Source organism: Manis javanica, chromosome 6, assembly GCF_040802235.1.
Source record: "Manis javanica isolate MJ-LG chromosome 6, MJ_LKY, whole genome shotgun sequence".
Classification (NCBI taxonomy): domain Eukaryota; kingdom Metazoa; phylum Chordata; class Mammalia; order Pholidota; family Manidae; genus Manis; species Manis javanica.
In genome coordinates this window covers 142,581,649-142,605,772 of record NC_133161.1, presented here as the reverse complement: position 1 = coordinate 142,605,772, position 24,124 = coordinate 142,581,649, and positions in this window count along the sequence as shown.

The following is a 24,124-nucleotide window of genomic DNA, read 5'->3' as shown; positions in this document are numbered from 1 at the left end:
GCGATGGGTAAAAACCCATTAGAAGGGAGACAGACAAGCAGGATTTTCAAAGTGGCTAAAGGGAAATGCTAGGCAAGCTTTATCTGCAGGAGCTCAGGCACCCGGAGATAAAAGTGAGTGAGATGTTTGAAATTAATTTTACTTAAGTTTCCCAGGGTGCTTTCCTGTGGAGACATTTTCTTGAGTTACCGTGGCTCTAGAACTAGTTTCTGTGTTCTGTGTTGCAGTGAAGGGGCTCTTCACAAACCAGTTCTTCCCACTATCAATACCACCATCCATTAACCCACAGATTCGGGCCGTATTTATTAAGCATCTGCTGGATGTCTAGCATGGCCCTCATTGCCAGAGGGAAGGGGACCAGCCCCATCCTCAAAGCCTGGCTGTGTCCCTTACTTGTTAATCATCAAATGATCCAACTCTTGGCTTCTGCACTGTCCCGTCAGGAGCGTCCATTCTATCTTGTGGCATTTCAGTGAAGAATAAATGAAACGTGCTTGACAAGTCCTGGCGCTTGGCAGATACTCATTACCTGGGCTCCTTCTCTCTTCCTTTTTTTAAATCTGAGTTTCTGCATTGTAAGATACGGATAGAATAACTGCTCTATCACTGGGGTTTTTAAGGATTATGTAAGATAATGCACCTTAGAGTGTTTTGTAAGCTCTTACTACTGCAATAAAGCTAGTCATATTATTATTAATTTTTACCTTGTGGTTTCAACATTCACCCATATTATCAAGTTCCCCCACCTCCACCCCCTTACAATCACTGTCCATCAGTGTAATAAGATGCTGTAGAGTCATTACTGGTCTTCTCCATGCTATACTGCTTTCCCGTGATCTACCTATATTGTGAGTGCTAATTATAATGCCCCTTGATCCCTTCTCCCTCCCTCCCCACCTACCCTTCCCCACCCCTCCCCTTGGTAAACACTAGTCCCTTTCTGGAGTCTATGAGTCTGCTGTTGTTTTGTTTCTTTAGTTTTAAAGCTAGCCATATCATTACGGTCACCCTCAGAGCCCACAGTTGTGCTAGAAGGCCATGACACACACCTGTGAACACTTACACACAGTACATGACTGAGCTACCCACTGCCAGGGGCCCCTGCTGGACTCCGCTGCCGCCTGTCAGGACCCCACTGCCCAGTATCCTCTAACCTATATTCCTAACCTGACCCATATTCCCTCTTCCAACATGAAAATGGGGCCATAAAGGGGGCTGCCTGGCACCTTTCAATGATTTAATGGCTTTTGAATAGTGCCAAATGGTCCTTCCTGCCAAGTCAGCCATGCAGAGTGACCGCTTGACACGTGTTTCCAGTGTTCTTCTGCTCCAGCCGTGGCCTCACTGAGCCCCTGCACAGTCCCTCTATTCCAGCCAGGTTGGGTTGCCTTACTTTTCAACAAACCTCTCTTGTCCTGTTTCACCTCTGCATCCTTGCGAATGCTGGATCCTGAACCTAGAACTGGGTTCCCCTTTCTGTCCATGTCTTTCGTTGTGTGGTTGACACACTTTCTCTGCATGTTTTGCCTACATCTTTGTATTCCCTGTGACAGCCAGCACAGGGCACTGCATATTGTATGTGTTCAATAAATACTTATTGAATGAATGGCTAATTTTCTTCTCCGTATTATATTCAAAAAGACTTAATTAAGGGATTAGCTGTATGAGGCACCGTGCCAGGTGCCCTACTGAGATAATTACATGAAGGATTCCTGTCCCTAAGTAGCTTAACATCTAAAACGGTTAAACAGATATAAACACTCATTTACATCAGCCAATGACCTGGGTTCTTAGCTTAGAATCTATTGAAAACCCCTCCCCTTATGGATCCTACATGGGAACTGTTGCATGTGAACATATTCTGGGGATAGTGTCCGCCACGACTATGAGAGAGCAGAAGAGGTCGTGAGAAGCAGCAGATTCTGGATTTTATTCTGATGTATTAATAGACTGGGTGAAGAACATGAGAGAAGGGGCAGAAACAAAGATCACTTTTGGGTTTTCCGCTTGAGCAGTTGGGTGTATGTCCTGCCATGTACCAAGGGATGGAGGTGCTGGAGGTGAGGGAAGACTTGGGGGAAAGGGAAATCAACAGAATAGTAAACGGTAGGCTTGAGATTTCTATGAGACACCCGGGCAAGAATGCCAGTGAGCAGGTACATGTGTGAAACAGAGCTCAGGGGAGAAATCTGGGCGGGAGATATAAATGTGGGAATTGTCAGTGTGTAGATGATACTCAAAGCCACCGGGTTAGATATCATCAGGGGAGGAGAAGACCAGGGAAGGGGCCCCGGGCATTTCCGAAATGTAGAGATATATAGAGGAGTCCAGCAAAGGAGACTGAGATGGAGGAACCATTGATGTGGAGGAAAACCGGTGAGTGTGGGCTCCTCCCCAAAGCCCAGAGAAGACAGTGTTCAGAGAAAATCGTGATCAGCCAGTTTCCCTCCTAGGAACTGTATCCTTTGAACAGACTGACGTACTTGTCTGTCTTTCTGACTAGAGTGAACTTCCTGAGTGCAGGAATCATGTCTTATTTCTTTTACGATCACCAGGGAACATAGCATGAAGCTTGGCACATTATCCTCACTTGCTCACTATCTAAAGAATGGGGGAAAAAAATCTCAAAGGCCAAGCAGGAGAATAAAATGCCCCCAAAGCAGAGACCCCCTATGGCTGAGATCAGGCAACCCATATAACCTTGGGGGAGGTGGGGGAGTGGTTGGGGGATGATGTGCCCCCATCCAGCAGGTGGCAGGGCGGTTGGTGGTGGAGTCAAGGAACTGGAGCTTTGGCGGGACACCTCACCAACAATGTCATTTGTGCGCAAGGGCCCTTGGCTGGGGAGCAACTGCACTTCCACCTGCACCATCTGCTTAGTGAATTGCTAGCCCACTGGCTCCAGTGTCACTTACCTCTTAATTACCTTGGCTTCCACCTGGCTCGAGAGACCAGCTTTGCTTCCCTGTTACATTTTAAGCGATGACCCGAGAGCTCGTCTCCTCTGCCTGAGATTTCCTTTGCTTACCTGCAGGTAGCCCTTCCCCTCTGAGATGACCCGACCATGCCTGGTGGCCCTGATTTCCTGGCAGCTCTGAGCTAGTTCTGGCCACTCAGGGGCAATGCCCCACAGGACAAACTGGCATTTAGAGGCTCTGAGAGTAGCTGGCACAGGATAAAACCAATTAAGAGGGCAAGGAGAGATGCCTGGGACTGATGGCATAGTCTACTATGGGTGGATATACCTGAAGCCTGGATGCTCTGTATAAAGTTCTGACATCCTGGAAATGAGTCCAGTTTAGTCATTCATCTCCCCCCAGAGGATGACTATTCTCCAACTATCTTCCTTCTAAAGAAGTTTCAGCTATTTTTTTTCTTTTTTTTCTCCTTTCCAAGCAGAAGAGGTGGCTTTGGGTTTATGGCTTGGTGTTTTGGTGTGACCCCGGAGTGGAGACCTTTCCCCAGCTGAATTGACCAAATTTACCTCTGCTTAACTAAGGCTTTTTCTTCAACTCCAGTCACTGGAGAAACCCCAAAGTGTGCCCTTCTCCTGCTGAATTGAGTTGCTTCTATTCTGTAAGTATTTTAGTCTTTCCCTGTGTTGGAAAACTTTCCATGATCCTGACAGTGAAGGGGAGTGTGACGCCTAGACTCCTGAGTGTCATATTCTCATTGGGAGCTAGAACATGTACTCTAGAGGTCTGTGACAGCCCTGAGGGTAGATTTTTCCAGCACATTAATTTGTATGAATGTTCTAGAGAATAGGGGCTTTCATTAAGAAACCAGCAGGAAAAAATCATCTTCCCATTGCATTTCCTGCTCTCCTAAGGCGGATCGAAGGAGAGAGGAATCTCCTTTCCTTCCTTTTTACAGGTCATAACTGAGATATAGAAATGCTTGCTGGGTAAATCCGGGACAAGAACCTGGCTCTGTACATTCCCACCACAGGCAGAGGTGTTTTGAGGGTGGGAGGAGTTACATGTGATTCCTGGTTCATGCTTTTGGGATGAAGATGACAGAAAACTACACCGGTGTAGGGGCTTAACTAGATCTTACCCATCTTCTGTGTATTAGAATTTTTAGAGTGGGCAAAGGAAGGCGAAAAAAGAGTACTTTTCAGGAATGTATTCACATTTACAAAATGAATGTTTATATTATAAACCACTTAGCAAAGGCCACAAAAGTCCTGATTAATGAGGTATAGGTTTAAAATTGTTGAAACACGGTTTTATCTCTTTTGTCCTCTATCTTGGCGGAAGAACTATGGTCTCTGGAGCTAGGATGCCCACTGCATGGCTCAGCCATCGTCTTGCAGAGCCCCAACAGGGCATGGAGTCAGTTAAAAGTAGTTCTAGAGGAATCAGCTGTTGCCGGAGAACTTACTACCAGACCATAGTCTCAGTAGAGTGGATTCTAGTGAACTGGTAAACTGAGGCTGGCTTTTCATTAATCATCAGGTCTTACTAAGCACATGCCCAGTGTTATGCTAGGTCCTTTGGTCAATGGAGAAAACGCACAAAGGGTATGCATTCGAGGTAAGGAGTCAATATAAAAAGCTTGAAGTTGGGCTGTGCAACATTAAACTATTAGACATGTTTATAAAAAAAAGAATAATTTTGTACATTATCCATTCAGAATTTGAATGTAAAAACACCCCCTATGCACTAAATTTCCTGTACCAAGTGCTGAAAAGTTGGGATGGCATAAGAGTCAGGATAAGCTAGCCTATGCTGAAGTGACAATAGTCCCCAAATTCCAGGGCTTTGGTACAATGTAGATTTCTTTCTTGCTCAGCCAACACACCCAACAAGGGTTGTCAGTGGTTGTCTGCTCCACATAGTTCGGCTGTCTCAGAGTTGTACTTTCTGGAGATGTGTGACCTCTGAGGTTTCCAAAGAAGGCAGGAGAAGGATGGATGGGGCATGCTGGCCTTCAACCCTCAGCTCAGAAGTAACACCTGCCATTTCTGTTTATAGTCTGTTGGCTTAAACCAGTCATATGAAAACTGCCAAGGTCATGCAAGGGAGGCTGGAAAATATGGGACATGTGAAATATTTGATGAGGGCTATCAGTTTCTTCTACAAGTGGGGAGTGGATATAAAGGATAGATATAACTCCGACCCTCAGTTACTGTGCAAACCCACAATACAAAGCAGATGGCGCTACACATCCTGCCAGAGATTCAGATAAAGTCCCGAGGAAGTTAGGGACTGGATAGATTTGCAGGGCTGAATCCAAGGCAGGGTTTTGGAGAACATCCCGTGGGGCCTGGGGACTGTCCATTTGATAGGCTTTATGAACAATGGAGGTTGGTGGAAAAGCAAAGCAGGACAGTGAGCAATTTGCTGGAGGGCAGAGTTGTGATGAGGAAAAATAGTATTAAGGACAATGGTAATAAGAAACACTTGCTGAGCACCAAGTATATGCCACCCCACTTCTAAGTGCTTCACATACATGAACTCCTTTAATCTCTCAATAATCCGTTGTTGAAACTGAGGTTTAATGATGAGAAGAAATTGCCCAAGGCGGCACCGGGCCGTGGCAGAGCTGGGGTTCTCATCCAGGCTGTCTGGTTCCAGCGTGGGTACTGTTCACCACTGGCTGGAGAAGTAGGCGAGGGCCAGATTCCAGAGGGCAACGAACACCAGGCTAATGTGCCCGAATGTTTATTCTGAAGGCAGAGGGTACAACGGAAGGTTTTAAAAGCAGGGGGACTGACATGATAAGATTTATAATGAAATCATAAACATCCCAGGTCCTGAGCGTAAAGGTCCAGGAGAAGAGAGCAGAGACTGGAGAAGGGGACCTGGAGCAGGGTGCTGAGAGATGGGGGGTGGGGGTGGGGGTCGGGCCAATCAGAGAGAAATAAAGGACATTGCAGGCAGGGGACAAGCTGACTGGGGATGTAGAAGCAGCAATGAGGATGATTCAGAAAGAGAGAGTGAAATTTGCCTGACTGACCTGGCGTAGGTTTCCTGGGGTGGGGACAGATGGAGAAGAGAATCGCGGTGAGGGATCTTAAAGGCAGGCCAAGGAGTCTGATTTGATTTAGTGGGAAGGAAAGAGACACCGACTGCTTTGAAGACACAGCCGAAGAATGCGTTAAGAGGTGCCTCTTTGCCCTTCACCGTCCCCAGTCTGACTGTAGTCTCAGGCCTCAGCACACCTGGCATTTCAAAGCCCGGGGGCATTTTCAGAGTAAACCTGAAAGGCTTGCCATTCTTTCAAAAAATCTCCTCTGCCCTACCGGCAATAAAATAATTGAAGTCAGGTTGTTTTCTCGTTCTTTTTCTTTCTTTTTTTTTTTATTTTTACAAGAGCCATTACAAAGGTGTGAAATATTAGACACTTAGGCATCTGTGAATAAGATTGTAGGCTAAAAAACGTGTGAGTTCCCGTCTTGGCTAATGAACTGGAATATGGTTTTAATTTTTGAACTGCAAAAATGTTCTCCCTATTTTGGGCATCCCTACAGAAGACTTTTCATATTTTAATAATTCAGTGTAGCCTAATTACTTTAATTAATCACCTCTTCAGAGATGTCAGTGGGCTTCCTTATTTTCTTGTTACTGTAGGTACTGTTGGAAATGCAAAGGAATTAAGAAAAAAATATGTAAAAAACTCCAGTTTAACTCTTTCATGAGGTTTGAGATGTGAGTCCCTTCCAGTTCTTTCCAGTTTGAGCATACTGTCATTCACATACAGTATGGTGGGTTATTCCCACGATTCCTGGCCGGTTAACAAAACTATCTCTAGTCATTCTGTGTCTTCCAAACTGCTGTCTGGAGACAAAAGTAAAATGCTATTTAGAGCAAGTCAATGTTTTTGCATCTTTCTGAGTCATGATGAATTTACTGGGAATGACAATAGCTTTTATTGTACAATCAATATAATTCGCTTCCCTTGCAGGAAAACATAATTAGCTATAGTTCATGCAGTGGTGATGAAAATGTGCTCATTCCCGAAATTTGTCTGTGGGTGGAGGGGCCTTTACTGATCAGAGTCGGGGGTGTCTCTTCCTGGTTCCTGACCCAGGCTGAGTGGATACCACTAAGCAGATCTCTTCACGTTCTGGACCATTGTTAGTTCTTTGCACCAAGGAATGACAATGCATTTACACAGAGTTAATAATATGTAAGTTGGCTATTTAGAGGCTTGAAGTTAGAGCCCGGTCTTGAATACAATCTACGTGGTTTAAATGACAGAGCTCTAATACTGATCGTTTAACTGGCCCTGTCTTTTGTCTCTTTTTTATTTTTTCTCATGAAAGGGAGAGCTCAGATCTGATGATTCTGACCCATTTTCCCAATGCATGTAAAAGGGGCCTTAACTGATCAATGCATCGATACACAGGGAGGGAAGACACCATGTCAACTTCCTTTTCCTTTTCTGGGACCCATTTCTGCCCCTTGGCAGCTGCCCAGCAGTGTGGCCTGGCTGCCTGCAACATCATTCCCATGCATTTTATGCTCTCTGGTACAAGTCTCTGGAGCCTCCACTTAGTGCAGGTGGGGCAGCTTTGTAAACAGTCTGAGGTTTTATGCGAACTAAGAACAAAGTGAATTTTGAGTGGAGACCTTGACTGAAGAGCATCTCGCAGGATTCCTGGTAAAAGGCTGTAAGGAGGCCTCCCGTTTGGGGAGCATGGTCGAATGCTTTTATTTTGAAATGCTGACTGTCTGAAATCAGATTTACTCCGTCCTGACTTTGGCTTCGAACTGAATCACACGCGCTACCTGTTACCTGAAGGGTGCAATTAGGGTCTGCACTTGGAGCTGTTTTCTATCAATGCTAAGGGATGGATGTGATTAGGGCCTTGGATTTATTTGGCTGAAAGAAAAAGAAAGGCCCATTTAAAAATTTTCCTTTTTGCTTCATCTCAACCCATTGTCTGCCCACGTCCCACCTTCCATCCCCCCAAATCTTCAGCAACCTGGGAAGTCACAGAAATCTGCAAGAAATCAATCAATAATCAGATCAATTATTGCCATGGATTCAATCAAGGCTTGTGGTTGAAAACCCTCTTGGTCTTTCTGAGTGTCCTAAAATCTTTTGCTGCAATCAGAGATGTTAATGGGTTGAAACTGCCTGTGGTCTTCGGAAGTGCTCCGATTACAAGGAGAAATTCTTTTATGTTGCTGGATTCCAGCCACAGAATCTCTGAGGCAGGAATCTGGCAGAGGTTGAGCCCCCTCCAGGGTGTAAATAAACTGGCCGTGTCTATAACCCAATAAGAAGTCAATTTATTGCGTGTGTGTTTCAAGTCACCCAGCCCAAATCCTGCACATTTATTAAAAAAAAAAAAAAAGGTGTGGGTTACAGGCAGAGCTCAGACAATGGAATATGGCAAGGGAGGTGGATGACTGTCAAATCTACACAGTCAGTGGAGGGAAGGAGGAGGCCCTGCAGGGATCAAAGCTTCTCTTCCTGCCCAGGTTGGCAAGACACTGCCTAGAATCCAGCGGCTGAACATGACTGGTGCACAAAACTGCTTCCTTTTCTAGCGGAGAGGCTGAGACTCAAACGGCCCTAAGTGGGTGAACGTTTCAGAGCACCGTTCTGGAAACCCGGTGCTATTCTAAGCTGAACTGAGCATGCAGTCTCTGATATTGTTGTTATCGGAAATAGAGGTTCTGCTGAGCCAAATCTCTGCTCTGACCCACGGAGATGTGGGGCAGCATGTTGGGAGGCGGTTCCGAAGCCGTGGACAGGGAACATGCTGAGCCCCGGGTTTACATACGCAGAGCTGTTTCACGTACTTTGCAAAAGACTGTTTGGGGTTCACGTAATGGTGATCAAGCCTAGAGGAAGCATCGAGCTCTCCCTCCTTCCCCTCACATTACCACCTCCCAGCCTCCAGCTCTAGCATAATTGCATTCCCTAAACCGTGTGTGGCAGCAGGGTAAGGGTGTGAAATGTGCCCACCCTCGTTTGCATACTGCTCCAGACTGCTGGTGACAGTGAGCTATTAGGGAAACCCAGGACAGTGTGAACAAAGCTGCCTCTTAATTGCTCATTCTCCAGCGTTAGTCCATCGGAAACACTACCCACCTACACCTTAACAAAGTAGAATAAAAACCCCATAAATTTACAGTACCCCTCTTTACTTGAACATACTGAGCACAATAATAGCCCTGCCAAAGAGGATTTTTTTTTTTTTGGGTGCGTTCCCCCCCACCCTCTCCATCCCCTTCATTCCCATTGGCTCCTGCCAAATCTCAGAGAACCAATGGGATTGCTCTCCTTCATTCATGTCCTAGCAACAAGCCTTGTTCCAATCTTTCTCTGCCAAACTAACACCTGAAAAATTACATCATGAATAATGGCAAAAGCAGCAAGGGCTAGCGAAGGGCCTTCTTTTTTTTTTTTTTTAAAAGAACTGTCTGCTGCAGAGTTCATTTAAGGTGTTTTAGTCTAGATTCTTAAAGCGACAATGTCCTAGATTTTTGCCTGTTGTTTTTTAAGCACATCAGTTAACATATAAAACAGAAGATGAACATAACTGAATGTAGCAAAAGGCCTTTAGGTGAAGTGAGGGGGAAACATTTTAATTGGGTTCCCTGAACATTTCTTTTAACAGTCTTCTCTCAGGGAAGCCCCCAAAGTGGAGAAATAGGTGGTTCATATAGTATATTCTTTGGAAAATGACTAAAATATCCCCAACCACAGAAGCTGCCCACCCACTCTCCCATACAAAAATACAGCCCTTCCTGGTGGCTTCTCTTGCTCCGGTTAACTATTCCCAAGGCTCTTTCTGGTCCAACCTTGGAATAAAGGGCCCATTCTGTTAAGGGGGTCTTGGAACCAGGGAAGGAATTGCTTTATGAATCTGTGAAAGGTGTGGGGTTGTCGCGGTAAGGGGCCACAGGGTGGGGGTGCCGGGAGCACGTGTGTGTCTGTGCACGTGCAAGGCTGCAAACGCAGACAGACAGCTGGGGAAATGCAGGAACAACGAGATCCAGATGACCAGGGAGGGAGAAGCTGGTCGACAAATCGGGAGGGGGAGATGAGGTGACAGGGGGAGGGCGTCGGGGAGGGAGGCGACCAGGGAGGGAAGGCCGCTGCGCAAGCATACGTGTGCTCTCCAAAAGGGCAGGAGTTTCTGATGAAAATGTCTACCCTTCTAGGCGTTTCTCAAGCCCCAGACGTTGATTTGACGCATCCGGCTTCCCCCACCCAGTCTAGCGCAGACAGCTAGTGGAGACTCAGACACAAAGAGCCGTGCGCGCAGGGAGAGAGAGAAGGGCGGTGGTTCGTTAGCACCTGCTCACATCCACGTGCTCTGGGGCCAGGTACCCAGACGCACTCAGTCCTGGACATCCAGGCCCATGCGCTCTGGCAGCCTGGTCTCCTTGCAAGCGTATATGGAGTGGCTGCGGCTCACGAGCTGGGAAGAGACCCAGGGCCCCCAAAGGCCATCTCGGGTGCCTTTCTTGAGAAGCAGAAAATAGATATATTCAGTGTCTGGCTCAGACGCGGAGTTTGCAGCTCGCCTCAGCCATCGCCTTGGCAGCAGAGTGCTTAGAGATGCTGGCAGACCGTCTGCCTGAGTACTTGTGAAACCGCATGACTATATAAGGCCCTGGAAGGAAAGAGAACGATGCCAACCCGAGGGATAGAATGGCAAGGGAGGGGAGAGAAGGGCAGGGGGCTGAGCTAGAGATGTCCCCTTGACCCGTCCCACACAGGTTGCAGGGCTAATAGCAACTCCTGCAGAAGTTCTGCTGTGTGCAATAATGAAGGAATTATAAAGGCTGGGGGTGGGAGGGGCAGCTGCACCAGACGGCCGGGGAAATAGGTGCTCTTTCCCTGGAGGAGTACTTGGCAGCTGCCTCCTCTGGCAGAAGAGTTAGCTGGCTTCAGTGGGGGACAAGAAGGAGACCCGGAAGTCCAAAGTTTCAAATGGCCATTCCAGGGTGCAGGGAATTTGGGCGTCCTGACCTGGGGTAGGTTTGGAGAACTAGACGGCCAGGCAGGCTAGGCCAATGAAAAGGCAGCAGGGGGCAGGAGCACTGGGAAGGGTGTCAGTCCCGGCTCTGGGTGGAGACTGAGGCTACGCTATCGCGTCTCCTACCCATTGTGACATTACTACTGCAGCGATCAAACCAGATGATTCTCCGGCTTAGAACATGGCTAGAATGTGCAGAAAGTAGTCATGTTAGACATTATGATCCCACCCTCCCACTGGCCTTATGCCTGGATCTGGAGCCTTGAGTAAGAAGGGAGGCTGCCCACAACCGCATCCTCCTTGAGTTCCCTTCTGCTGCCCCTCCGCTTCTGTGGGCTGCCGCTTTTCTATTTTTCTTCCCACCTCTTAGGCACAACTTCTCATTGCCCTTAGTGGAACCCGCTTCCTCTGTTGGCTCTGCCCGGGCTCTGCTCTTCTGTCCTCACAGTTCTCCTTTTGGGATCGCATCCTCTCAAAGAGATTGATGATTTGTTTTGTCCTGATGGCTGCCAGACTACAGCACCAGCCCGACTCCCCAGACTTAAGGACGGTGTGTCCAGGAAACTGGACTTTTGCATAGTAGGCTCTGCCCAGGACTTTAGACTCAGTATGTCCCTCATCTTCTCACACCCTGTTTGCTTCCACGCTTTTCTCTAGTTATCTCAGTGATGAATGCTGCCACCCATAGAGGCGTCTAAGTCAGAAACCTGGCTGTCATCCTGGACCCCTCCCTTTCCCTCATCCCTTGTATCCAATTCTTCACCTAGAACTGCCGGTTTTACCTCCTGTCAGCAAAAATGTGCATTCTCCGCCTCCCCAATGCTGCCTTCCAAGAATAAACAGTCAGCTCTTCCACCTGGACAGGCATGTCTCGGTGGCCCACTGCCCCACCAGTCCGACCTCATCACTCCTGCTCAGCACCCTTGGTGGCTGCCATCGCTCTCAGGACCTGGCTGGCATGGCTCCCTGCCTTTCATGCTTCCTGTCATTTCCTTCTCTCCCTTTTGTGAGAACTCCTGCCGCAGTGATCTTCCTTCAGTTCTTTCAAAATGCGTCCTCTTCCCACACAGGGCCTTTGCAGTGCACAATGCCTCCCTCGATTAGCTAAGTCCTACCTATTCATCCTTAAGCTCCCAACTGGGTGGGAGTCTCAGGGAACCTTCCCCTGCCCCTTTTAGACCAGGCCAGGGTTCCTTTTTATGTGGTCTCATAGAGCTGTTCAGCTTCTTTCAGCTTAAAACTGTACATTCCACTTTTTTGATTGGTGTATGCCTCACCCGTAAGACTGTAATGCTAGGAGAATAGATGCCTCATTTTTTCTTTACTGTTATAGCCTTAAATGCCTGCTATATAGTGGGTGCTTAAAGAGTATGTGTTGGGTGAATAAATAAAAAAACCTCTCCCAACTGTGTGCTCTCAGTAAGCTGGACAAACATAATTTCTCGCTGCATAAGAATCTGGCAAGGTTGAGAACAAAGCCCTGAACTTAAAAAAAGTTTTTTTTGAGGTACATACAATAAAATGCACAAATCTTATGGTACAGCTTGATGGATTTTGATGTGTATACACTCATGTAACCATCACTCAGGTCAAGATACCAAACACTTATACTAATTTTTCTTCCCCCTCTATCTATTTCTCACCCACCACTCATGGCAACCATTAGCCTATTCTTTGCATTTATGAGTCTATTTCTGTGCCATTTTGCTTTTCCGATTCCACATGTAAGTGAAATTATATAGTATTTGTCTTTCTCTGCCTGACTTATTTCACTAAACAAATACTCTCTAGATCCATCCATGTTGCCCCAAATAGAATGATTCCATTCTTTTTCATGACTGAGTAATATTCCATTGTGTATATGTACCACCTCTTTTTTATCTGTTCATCTACTGAGGAACATTTAGGTTGCTTTCATATTTTGTGAAGCCCTATACTTTTAATCCAATTTACATAATCTTTACTGGTTATTTAAAATCAACATTATTGAGGTATAAATGACATACATTACAATGAGCCTGTGTTAAGTACACATTTTGATGAGTTCTAACAAAGGTACACACACATAAGTACCACCCAAGATGGAGGATATTTCTATCATCTATCACACCTCCTTGAAGGTATCTTCAACCTTCCCTGAATCTAGGCAACCATGAATCTGTTTTCTGTCTCTATTGATCAATACAGTATTGCCTGTTCTGAAATTTCATATAAAGAAATCACAGAGTGTGTATTATTTGTGTCTGGCTATTTTTATTCATAATGTTTTTTTAGGTTCACTCATATGGTAGCATATATTAGTAGTTTGGTAGTTTGTTTCTTTTATTGCTCAGGAATGTTCTATTGCATGGCCTTGTCTCAATTTCTTTCTTCATTCATGTGTTGGTGGATATTTGGATTATCTCCACTTTGGGCTGTTACGGTTGAATTTCTCTTAAACATTTCTGTTCAAGTCTTTGTGAGGACATATTTTTTTACTTCTTTTGGGCAAATGCTGACTGTGAATTCGGTCAGAAGGTGTGTATATGCTTAACTTTATTAGAAACTGTCAGTTTTCCAAATTTGTCCCATTTCGTCCTCCTAAAAGCAATGGATGAGAGCTCTAGCTGTTCTGTGTACTTGCCCACACCTGTTATTGTGTGACTGGTATTTCATTGTGCAGTGAATTTGGATTTCTTAATGACAGGTGATGAGTTTCATGTACTTACTGGTCATTTATGTGTCTTCACTTCTAAAGTGCCTGTTCAAATCTTTTGTGTCCATTTTTGAATTAGGTAGTTCATACTCATCTTCCATTATCAAGTTGTAAAATTTCTTTTATACATATATATTATATATATATATATGATCTGATTCAGGACTACATATATTATACATATTATACATGGTAATATATATATATATTATATATATTTATATTTACATTTACATATATTTCCACCCTCCTGTCTGCAACTTTCTTTTTTATTTTCTTAACAATGTCTTTCAAAGAATAGAAGTTAAAAATTTTGATAGAGTTTATTTATTTATTTTTAGTTTATGGCTAATACTTTATTTATTTTAGTTCTTAATGCCCTAAGAAATCATTGCTATCCTAAGATTGGTAAGATTTTCTCCTATGTTTCATTCTAGAGGTTTTGTAGTTGTAAGTTTTAGGTTTGCCTGGATGATGCATTTTGAGTTACTTTTTGTGTGTGATGTGAAGTTAAAAGTCAAGATTTATGGTTTTCCCTACAAGTTCCAGTTATTCTACTACTGTTTTTTAAAAAGATTGTTTTTTCCTCATTGAATTGCCATGGTAGTTCAGCTGTTTGAATCGGACTAAAATGTTGAAAAATCAGCTGACTTATTTCTGGACCCTCTGTACATTCTCCACTGACTTGTGTACCTGGCCTTATACCAATACTACCAATACTACACACTGTGTTGTTTAATGTAGTGCTATAGGAAATCTGAAATCAAATAGTATAAATCCTCCAACTTTGTTCTTTACCTAAAAGTATATTATATATTATAGATCCATTGCATTTTCATATACATGTTAGAATCAGCCTGTCAAATTCTATAGGAAATGTAGATGACTATACAATTTTCTCCTTTATTTTATGATTATGTTGAATTTCAGCAACTGAGTTTCAAATGTTCAATCAACACTATATTCTTAGTATAAACCCCATTTGGCCATGACACATTATAATTTTATACATTGCTGAGTTTTATTTGTTGATATCTTGTTAAGACTTTTGTGTCTATATTTATGAAAGTTTGAAATACCTTTTCTTGTAATTTTTTTATTTGGCTATGGTATTTTTATTGCTGTCCTGTAAATTGGGTTGGCAAATGTCCCCTCTTTCCCTGTTTTCTGCAAAGCCATAGTATTAGTTCTGAAAAAGGGGTATTATTTCTTCCTTATAGGCTTCCTAATACTCACTAGTGAAACCATCTGAGGCTGGAGTTTATTTGGGGGAAAGTTTTAATTTAATAATTCAATGTATTTAAGTCAATTATATATTTATTCATCTATTTACTCTTTCAGTGCTCTTTGTTTCTTTACATAGATCTGAGTTTTTATCTGTTGTCATTTTCCTTCAACCTGAACTTCATTAACCTTTTTTATAATGCAGATCTGTTGGTGACAAATTTTCTTCCTTTCTCCTTCCCTCCCTCCCTCCCTACCAAGTATAGTTGACATAATATTATAATAGTTTCAGGTGTAGAGCATAGTGATTTGACATTTATGTATATTACCAAATGCTCACCATTGTAAGTGCAGTTGCCATCTGTCACTATAGTAAGTTATTACAATATTATTATTCACCATGCTTTTGACTTATTTCATCTTGTGACTTACTTATTTTATAACTGGACATTTATACCTCCTAAACCTCTTCACCTATTTTGCCTAGGTGATCTTTAGGCTTTTACTTATAAAATGTCTTTGTTTTGCCTCTACTGTTGAGGAATATTCTCAATGAATGTAGAATTCTGGTTGACTGTTTCTTTCAACACTTCAAAAGTGTCATTCAATCGCCTTCTGGCTTGCATTATTTCTGAGTGAACTCTGCAGTCTTTATTATTTTGCTTCTTTGGCTATGGTATTTTTATTGCTGTCCTGTAAATTGGGTTGGCAAATGTCCCCTCTTTTCCTGTTTTTCCTATCTTTTTTCTCTGAATACATTTAAAATTTTCTATTTACCTTTGATTTACAGCATTATCACTATGATACATCTAAGTTTTTTTTTTTTTTGCTTTCTACTTTGTTGAGGGTCTTGAATCTATGGGTTTATAATTTTCATAAAATTTGGTAAATGTTTTCTGTTATGTATTTGAATATTCTTTTAGGCTTCCCCTTCTGGGACTCCAATTACACATATATTAGACTGCTTTACATTGTCTTGAAAATTCTGATGTTATGGGCACTTTTTTTTCCTCTGCTTCAGTTTGGATAATTTTTATTGCTTGTCTAAAAGCTTATTGGTCTTTTTTTTCTTCAGTGTTCAATCTGCTGTTAAGTAAGTCCATTTGGTGAATTTTTCATTTCAGATACCATATTTTTCAGCTCTGGAAGCTTTGTTTTGTTTCTTTTCTGTACCTTTAATTTATCTCATTGCTTTTATGTTTTCCTTTAAGTGCTCAAACATGTATGTATGTATACCTATGTGCCATTTTAAAGTCTTTGTCTGCCACCTCCATTGTTTCTATCTGTTTATCATTGTTTCTATTGCCTGATTTTTTTTTTGAAGTTACGGGTTACCTATCTAGCCATTTTTGGTGTTGAGTGTCCAGTTGGTATTGGAGATTGTGATTGTAACTTTGTTTAGTGCACAGATTTGGTTGTCTTCCTTTAAAGAGTGGGGAATTTTGTTTTGACAGGCTACTAAGTTACCTGTGCTCAGTGTGATCCTTTTGAGATTTCATTAAATAATTAAAAAAAGGTACGTCTAGAGTAGCCTTTACCTTTGGGGTAGTTTTACCGTATTTGTAAGTTGTGACCATTCTGGGGTCTCTCTGAAAGTTCCAAGGTTCAGCAGACTCTTTCCATGTTGGCTGTTTGGAACTTGACTATCTCCCACTGCCATGTGAGTTCTAGAAATGTGTAGTTTATAGCTCCTTCATGTTTGTTGTTTACCTGGCCTCTTAGAGTTTCTTCCTAAACATGTGAAGCTTAGTACTTAAGGAAAGACTCAAGGGAATCACCACACAAATTTCTTATTTTGTGGATTCCTTCTCTATGGTATCTATTCCACAAAACCCAGCTGCCTCAGCCTACACAAACTCTGATCTCTGCCTTCTTAATTCAGGAAGACGACTATGCTTTGCTTGGGCTGCTTCCACCTGTATGTGGCCTTGGGAATGCTTTCCGGCAGGCTGCCTAGCACTTCCAAGGACTCACTTCACAGAACTCTTCTGGACTGCTTCTCTTTTCTCAGCAATCACGATCAAGTACTCACTGTTTTTTAATGTCTAAAAATGATCGTTTCATTGCTTTTGTCTAGTTTTTTAGTTATTTGTCATCAGAGGACAAGCCTGGTATCAATTACAACATCGTACATTTTTAACCAACTTACCTAACAGAGTTCTCATTTTGTCTATATTTCTTCTAAAGAAGTCACCAAAGTGAGTATAAAACATTACAAAAAATAAAGATACTAGTCACATTAATTCACCTGCCTAATAATCTTTTCCAAACAGGAAATAAGACTAGTAGATTAGACTTAGTCATAATAAACCCATGCTAACCTAAAGGGATCACCTGTTCCTATTCATAGGTCATCTGTTTAATCTATTTTTTAGTATTCTGCCAGAGTTTATCATGTTCACTGTTAAGCTGTTTCCAGAATTTTTAGTTTTGAAAGCATTTTTCTATTTCTGGCCTTTTGGCACAGTAATGTTTATAAATAATACATATTTATTTATAAAATGCTTTCTATGAGCCCAGCAGCATGCTGAGTATTTTATGTACATTGCTTTTTGAGTCATTACAATACTATCAGTTAGATTCTTCTATTATGTTCATTTAGTAGATGAAGAAACTGAGAATAAGAGTCATAAAATATGCTCAGGGACATACAACTAGAAAGAGGTTGAACTGAAAATTTAAATCAAGATGGTTTGCTTAGAAAATGCCAGTTTAACAACTGGCCTATCCTTAGATCACCTTCCTCAATATTCATGATTTTTCAGAATTTGTATTATAATCAAACTTCCTAATTCTTGCCGAGGAATGGCAAATAACAGCAATAATATGGGGACCGTCAGTGTATATTAAGTATGTTTTACCAATTACTTGATCTCTTTCTATTCTTAGGGCATTGCAGACAAATAGAACAATATGTAAAACAACAACAGAGACATGAAATTGCAGAGCTCATTAATTTAGATGCAATATGAGGATGTTCCATCGCAATTTCCCATGGATGTTGTGAGGGTAAAAAAGGAGGAAACACATTGTAGATACATAAGGTACTAATAACAAGAGTGTGCATTTAAAGTCCATAGATATATTTGGCACAGCAATGACTACAATACCTGCATGGATTTAATTAGTGTGTTTCCTCTGAAGAAAGTACTAATACATATACCATAACATACCGTTGTCAGTGGTTTTAGGGAGGGAAATCATTCACCAAAAAAACCCAACAGACAAGGAAACCATGAGAGTGAAATGTGCTCTGCTCAGAAGGGCAGTGTGTTGGGGGCCGGGGGTACCCGGAGGAGGGGGAGGTCGGCCTGACGTGTGTGCTTAAAGAAGGGTGAGAACTTCCCTGGCAGATGGAAATAATAAGAGCTGGAGAGAGGGCATTCTAGGCAAATGGAACAACATGTAAATAACACAGAGGCATGAAACAAGCCACATTCTCTTTGATCAGTGATTATATATAAAAAATATATAAAAACACACATACATACATACATACATATATATATATATATATATAAAATTTCATAGACCATTTAGACCATTGAAATAAGTCTCAAGTCTTATTTTTCCCCCAAAGAGTTTACAACATTCCTGAATAGATCAGGTGCAAGTGGGGAAAGAAAATACTAATAATATTATGATAGAGACATGGTAAGAAAAATATCTGTTGAATGAATGAATGAATGAATGAATGGTGAATGAGTATCAGGGTGTGCTAAAGGCCAGGTGACCGATGCTGACAGTGAGGCCCACATGAGGACAGAGCAGAGGATGTTTATTTTTGGGTGGCATGATTAGGAGAGTCCTTCAAGGAGAAGAAGGGCTTGATCCACACTTGGATAGAGTTTGATGAACGCATGAGAGACAGTATCCCAAGAGAGTGAAGAACAGTATATGCACAGAAGGAAGCAGGGCAAAGGCACATTCTAAGGCAGGGAAGGTTGAGTATAGAGAAGGGGGAGACTTTGAGGGCTCACCACATCATGGTGGGCCACAAATACCAGGCTTAGTTTGAACTTTGTACTGTATTTTGTGGGGGATTTGTTCAAGGGTTATGGGCAAGGAATTGATGGTAAAAAGCAATCTTAGTATTTGTGGATGAAGGTGAGTTATAAATAGTTTCACACATTCAAAAAACATTTCTTATAATTCTTAAGCACATCCCGAGCACCACACACAGGGTATGCCAAGGTAAATAAGACTCCTTGCTTGCTCTTAAGGAACTTTAAAAATGAAGTGGTGGTTCAGAAGGATTCATCCAGCAGTGATGTGACCAGAATGTATTGGAGGGAGGGAGAGACAGAGGCCAAGAGACAAGCATGGTGCAACTAAGGTAATTTAGGAACTAGGACCTAAGGATGTGGAGCGGAGTCGGGGTGGAAGGCCTGGAAAACAAAGGCTGGCTATCAGAGCACCCCCAGAGTGAGAAGTGACATGTCTGTGGCTGAGCAAAGATGGCAGACAGCGGAGAGCAAACGGGGTGCAAGGTTTTGGTGTCTAGGACGGTGTCAGTGCCAGTGGCGGAAATTTAGACCCAACGTTTATTGAGCAGCTACTGTATGTCAGACACTGTTGTTAGCTGATTGGTTGGTTACTAGGTGTGAGGATACCGCAGAGAACAGAAATAAAGTCTCTACTCCTATGGAGCTTATATTCTGGTAGGAGAAGACAGACAGTAAACAAGTGCATATATAACATGTCAAACGATGCTAAGTGCATGATGGAGAATAAAGCCTGTAAGAAGTAACAGAGTGATGGCGAGGTGTGTTTTATTTATATAAAGTCATCAGGGGTGACCTCTCTGACAAGTTGACCTGTGGGGAGAGAAGGGAGAGGACAGTCCACACAGCTGTCTGGAGACCAAGTTCCAGGCGGTGAGAACTGCAAGAAGGACAGGCCTGGGTGGGAGCAAGCACGGCCTGTTGGAAGAACAGCAAGGAGGTCTTTACGGCCTGGGCAAGGGAACAGTCATGGCCAAGAGGTCAGGGAGGTGAGGCGGGGGCTTGTGGGAGATCACGTGGGAGCCAGCAGGTCATGAAATGACTTTGAACTTCTGCCCAGATGGGAAGTCCTTGGAAGGTCGGAACAGAGGAGTGCTATGACCTGACTTATTTTCAAGAGCATCGCTCTGCCTGCTGTGTGGAGAGGGTACTGTAGTAGGAGAGACAGGGGGCTTGTTGGGAGTTTTTACGCTAAGGTGTGGGGAGAGAGTGACTTGGATTAGGGGGATCATGGCCCGTGTGGTGAGAACTGGATTCGGAATATACTTTGAAGGTGGAGCTGAGGATTTGGATTGGAAGTGTGAGAGACAGAGAGGTGCCAGGGTCGTCTCTAAGACGCTTGACTTGAGAGACCAGAATAATGAGCTGGCACTCACTGAGAGGGAGGTATCTCAGGGAACGGCAGGCAGGTGTGTGTGTGTGCGTGTGTGTGCGTGTGTGCTGGGGGTTGGATCTGAAACAGACATATTAAATGTGTGACTTGTAAGAAGAAACTTCAAGTAGGCAGTTGTATATATAATTGTAAAGTTTCGGGGGTTGGATCTGAAACAGACATATTAAATGTGTGACTTGTAAGAAGAAACTTCAAGTAGGCAGTTGTATATATAATTGTAAAGTTTCGAGAAGCCCTCTGGTATGGAGATGTGATTTTTTGAAGTTGTCAGTACATAGATATTCTTTAAACGCATGAAACTGGAGGAGATCACCAGGGGAGCGAGAAGAGAAAAGGCAAGAAAACTAGGTGTTCCAAGATTTGGAGATTGGGAAGATGATAAAGAACCAGCGAAGGAGACTGAGGAAGGGTGGCAGGTAGGCAGTGAGCCAGGGCGGGGTTCAAGGGGGGGTGACGTCGGAAAGGCCAGATGTCAGAGCGTCCCAAGAAGGAGTATTTAGCTGTGTCACATGCCGAGCTTAAGTTGAATCACGGGAGGACCAGAATTAGCTATTGGATCGGGCATCCGGAAGGCCTGAGCCTGGGGTGCAGAGACCCTAGCAATATTCTTGCATACCAGGGGTTGACACATTACTGTGTTTGTGTGTCAATAGGAAACGTCCTAAAAATCCACCTGGACTTCTTTGTTAGGCAATATTGCTGCATGGGGAGACCCCCCCCACCCCGGGATTTGCAAGTGAGCATAATGGGGACAAGTTATTATTGAGGCAGCCCCTCTGGTCAAAGAAGGATGAGAAGTTGAAGCTAAAAATCGGCTGAAGGCCTTTCTGCCCCTTGCTCTCAGCTGCATTAACTGGCCTTGATGTTGGCTCTGTAAAATGGGGTAATTACACCCACTCTCTCTCACTGCAGAGATGTAGGGTTCACATAATACGTGTGAAAGTGCTTTGCAAAGTGCAGTGTACAAATAAAACCAATGTGGATGATCCTAAACCGCAGGCAATAAAATCACTGGGAATATATTTTAATTTGCAATCCAAGAGAATATTAGCTCCAGCTAATATTAAAGAATGTCTTGTATTATCTAATTACGTATTTTACTGATGCCCATGGTTTTGAAGCATCAGCACTCTTCAGTGAAATATAGAGAGCCACATTTATGATTTAACATTTTCTAGTGGCCACATTAAATAGACAAATGAAATAGGTGAAAACAAATAGATGTATTACTGTATCCAAAACAGTATCATTTTAACATTTCATCAATAGAAAAAGCTGTTAATAATTTTTCATACTGAACATTGGAAATTCAGTGTGTATTTCTTAACTTTATAGCACATCTCAATATGGAGGCTAGCTTTTCAATGGTTAAAGTAAAGTGTTTAAAAGAAAAACATTCCCCCCTGTCTAAGCTCCTTAGTTACCCAGGGTGTGTCTCAAAGAGTCAGGAGGCATGTGGGCTTGTGGTTGCCGTATTGAACAGCTGTCATCTGGTCTTCCTTTACTCCAATGTGGGTGTCATTATGTCACTGCTCCTGCAGTCAGGCAGAATCCTGCATTATCCTAGGAGCGTAGCACAATAATCGAGACTTGATTTCCTCCTCTGTCCAATGGGGATACTAAGAACAGTGGCCTCATGTGGTGGTTGTAAGGAGTCCGCTAGGTTACTTAGTGAGGTCCCTAGTGCGGTGATGTTGAATCTTAGCCATTAGCCAATATTAGTTCCTCTCCCCTTCTCTCTCTCACTGATAGATGTTTCTCGATTTTCAAGCTATCACTTCTCCCTGATTCTCCGTAACATGGTCACCGGTTATGATGAGCATTCATTCATCTCCAGAATGTGTTCCCTACAGTTTTCTCTGTCATCGGAGCCACAGTCGTGTCCCCTTCATTTGCTCACACATGTGTGTCTAACGTCGTTATGAATTCCTTCCGGGCAGGACTTGAGCCGTCCACATCTCCAAGCCTTTCTGAAATGCTGAATTCACAGTTCAAAATAAGGATATGCATTTACATTTCTTGACTGACTGGTTGCTTGGGGTTTGCTTCAGCGGCGCTCTTAGTGACCAGGGGGGTTCCATTTGGATCTTAAAAATGGAGTGTGGACAAAACACTATGTGAATTCAGTGGCACGCAGATAATTAGCGATTGACTATGATGTGGTCTCATACAGCGTTCATCAATTTCAAGTTACTTTATGTCAAATTTTATAATAAATTAATTTTTTTTCTTTAGGTAATATCATCAAATTTCAAAACCACTGGAAAATAAGCAATAGGAAAAAAAAATCCACCTATGGTCCTATCTCAGTCCTTCTTACTATTCTGGTGTCTTTTCTTCCCGATTGACATTGTTCCAGTTTTATATGCCTGATATTGGTAGGTAGAAAATGAGCTGATTTCCCATTTTGCAGATAGTAAAACTGAGGCTCAGGTATTCAAGAAAATTGTTCAATTTTATATCAGAGTGAAGATGCAGAGAAAGCAGAATGTCTCTTCCAGCACAATACTGGCAGATTATGTTAGAGCCAATCCTTCCAGGAATCAATTCTGAGCTTCCGTAACTGAGATGAATTAGAGCGCAAGGTATTGCCCAGAAATGCCATTGCCTTTATTTTTCTTATGTATTTCATTGCCTTCTAGGATATGTCAAGGTTTCTTATTGATAGGAAAGGGGAATTTGCCAAAGCCAAATGACTATGGCATTCAGTTGCTTCTTTGAAAGGGACCTGGATTCAGTTAGACCGTTGAGGTTTTGTTTGACCTTAAACAGAGTTGACAGTTTAAATCTGAGATTTTAACCCCTCCAGAAGGCTGTTAAACCATCCAGAAAATCTGGAGCATTTGAGAAATTCCACAGATGGAGGGGACACAAATGGACTGGAAGGAGCCCAGTGCTGAAGCTCAGGAGACAGCTGCTGTGGAAGCCAGAGACGTCGTCCCTGGGGTAAGGCTCCGGACCCTCTGAAGGGTGGGGTTCCTTGAGCTCCAGCTCTGCCCTTCCCCACCAAGCACCCGCCTTCCTAGTGCTTCCCGTAGAAGGGATCTCACCATTTTGAGTGAGAATCAAGGGAAGTTGTAAGAGGGCTATCCTGCGTGGAATGCCCTGACTTGCACAGCTGGTGTGTGAAGAGTCTCTGGCACATTCGGAAAGTGCGGAGGGCTCAGAAATAGATTCAGATGACGTCAGAGGTGGAAAGCATCTTGACTTGTTTTGCTGGTGCATCATGGAGCTCAGAGAGGCGCTCCCAACCGACCAGTCTACTGCTGTTTGAATAATTCCAGGTGCCCTCCTGCAACAGACTGATTTGACACCGCCTTCACAGTTTGCCGTTTGTATGACCATCAAGCTGGAGCACAGGCTTCCTGTTCACAAAGGGGACAGGAATGCAGTCAACTTCAGCCCCCAAGGCTGGTTCTTACCCACTTGGGCCTTGCCGATGCCTCCCAAATCTATTTTCATACAATATCCCTTGTCCAAGCGTGTTAGACTTTTATACTCTTTGTTTCCCAATGGTTTATTCGGTGTTTCTCTGGCCTCCTTATCAAGAATCAAGCCCCAAGGATTCCAATGTGAACACCACAGGCCATTTTATCCAAATGTACAGCTTAAATATTATGGCAACAGACGGTCTTTTGGCACTTTGAGGTATGCACCACCTGAACACATGTGGTCCCAGGTGAGCAGGCATTGTTATGGCCACTTCCTGATAGGGCGACTGAGAGGCAGAGAAGGGAACCAATCAGCTCAGAGACACCCAGCAAGTCAGGATTAACCCTCCCCTCTAAGGGCCCGCCCCCTGCCTGCTCTCATATAAATGTGATGGCGACCTAGAACTCCAAGGCCTGTGACCGGGGCTG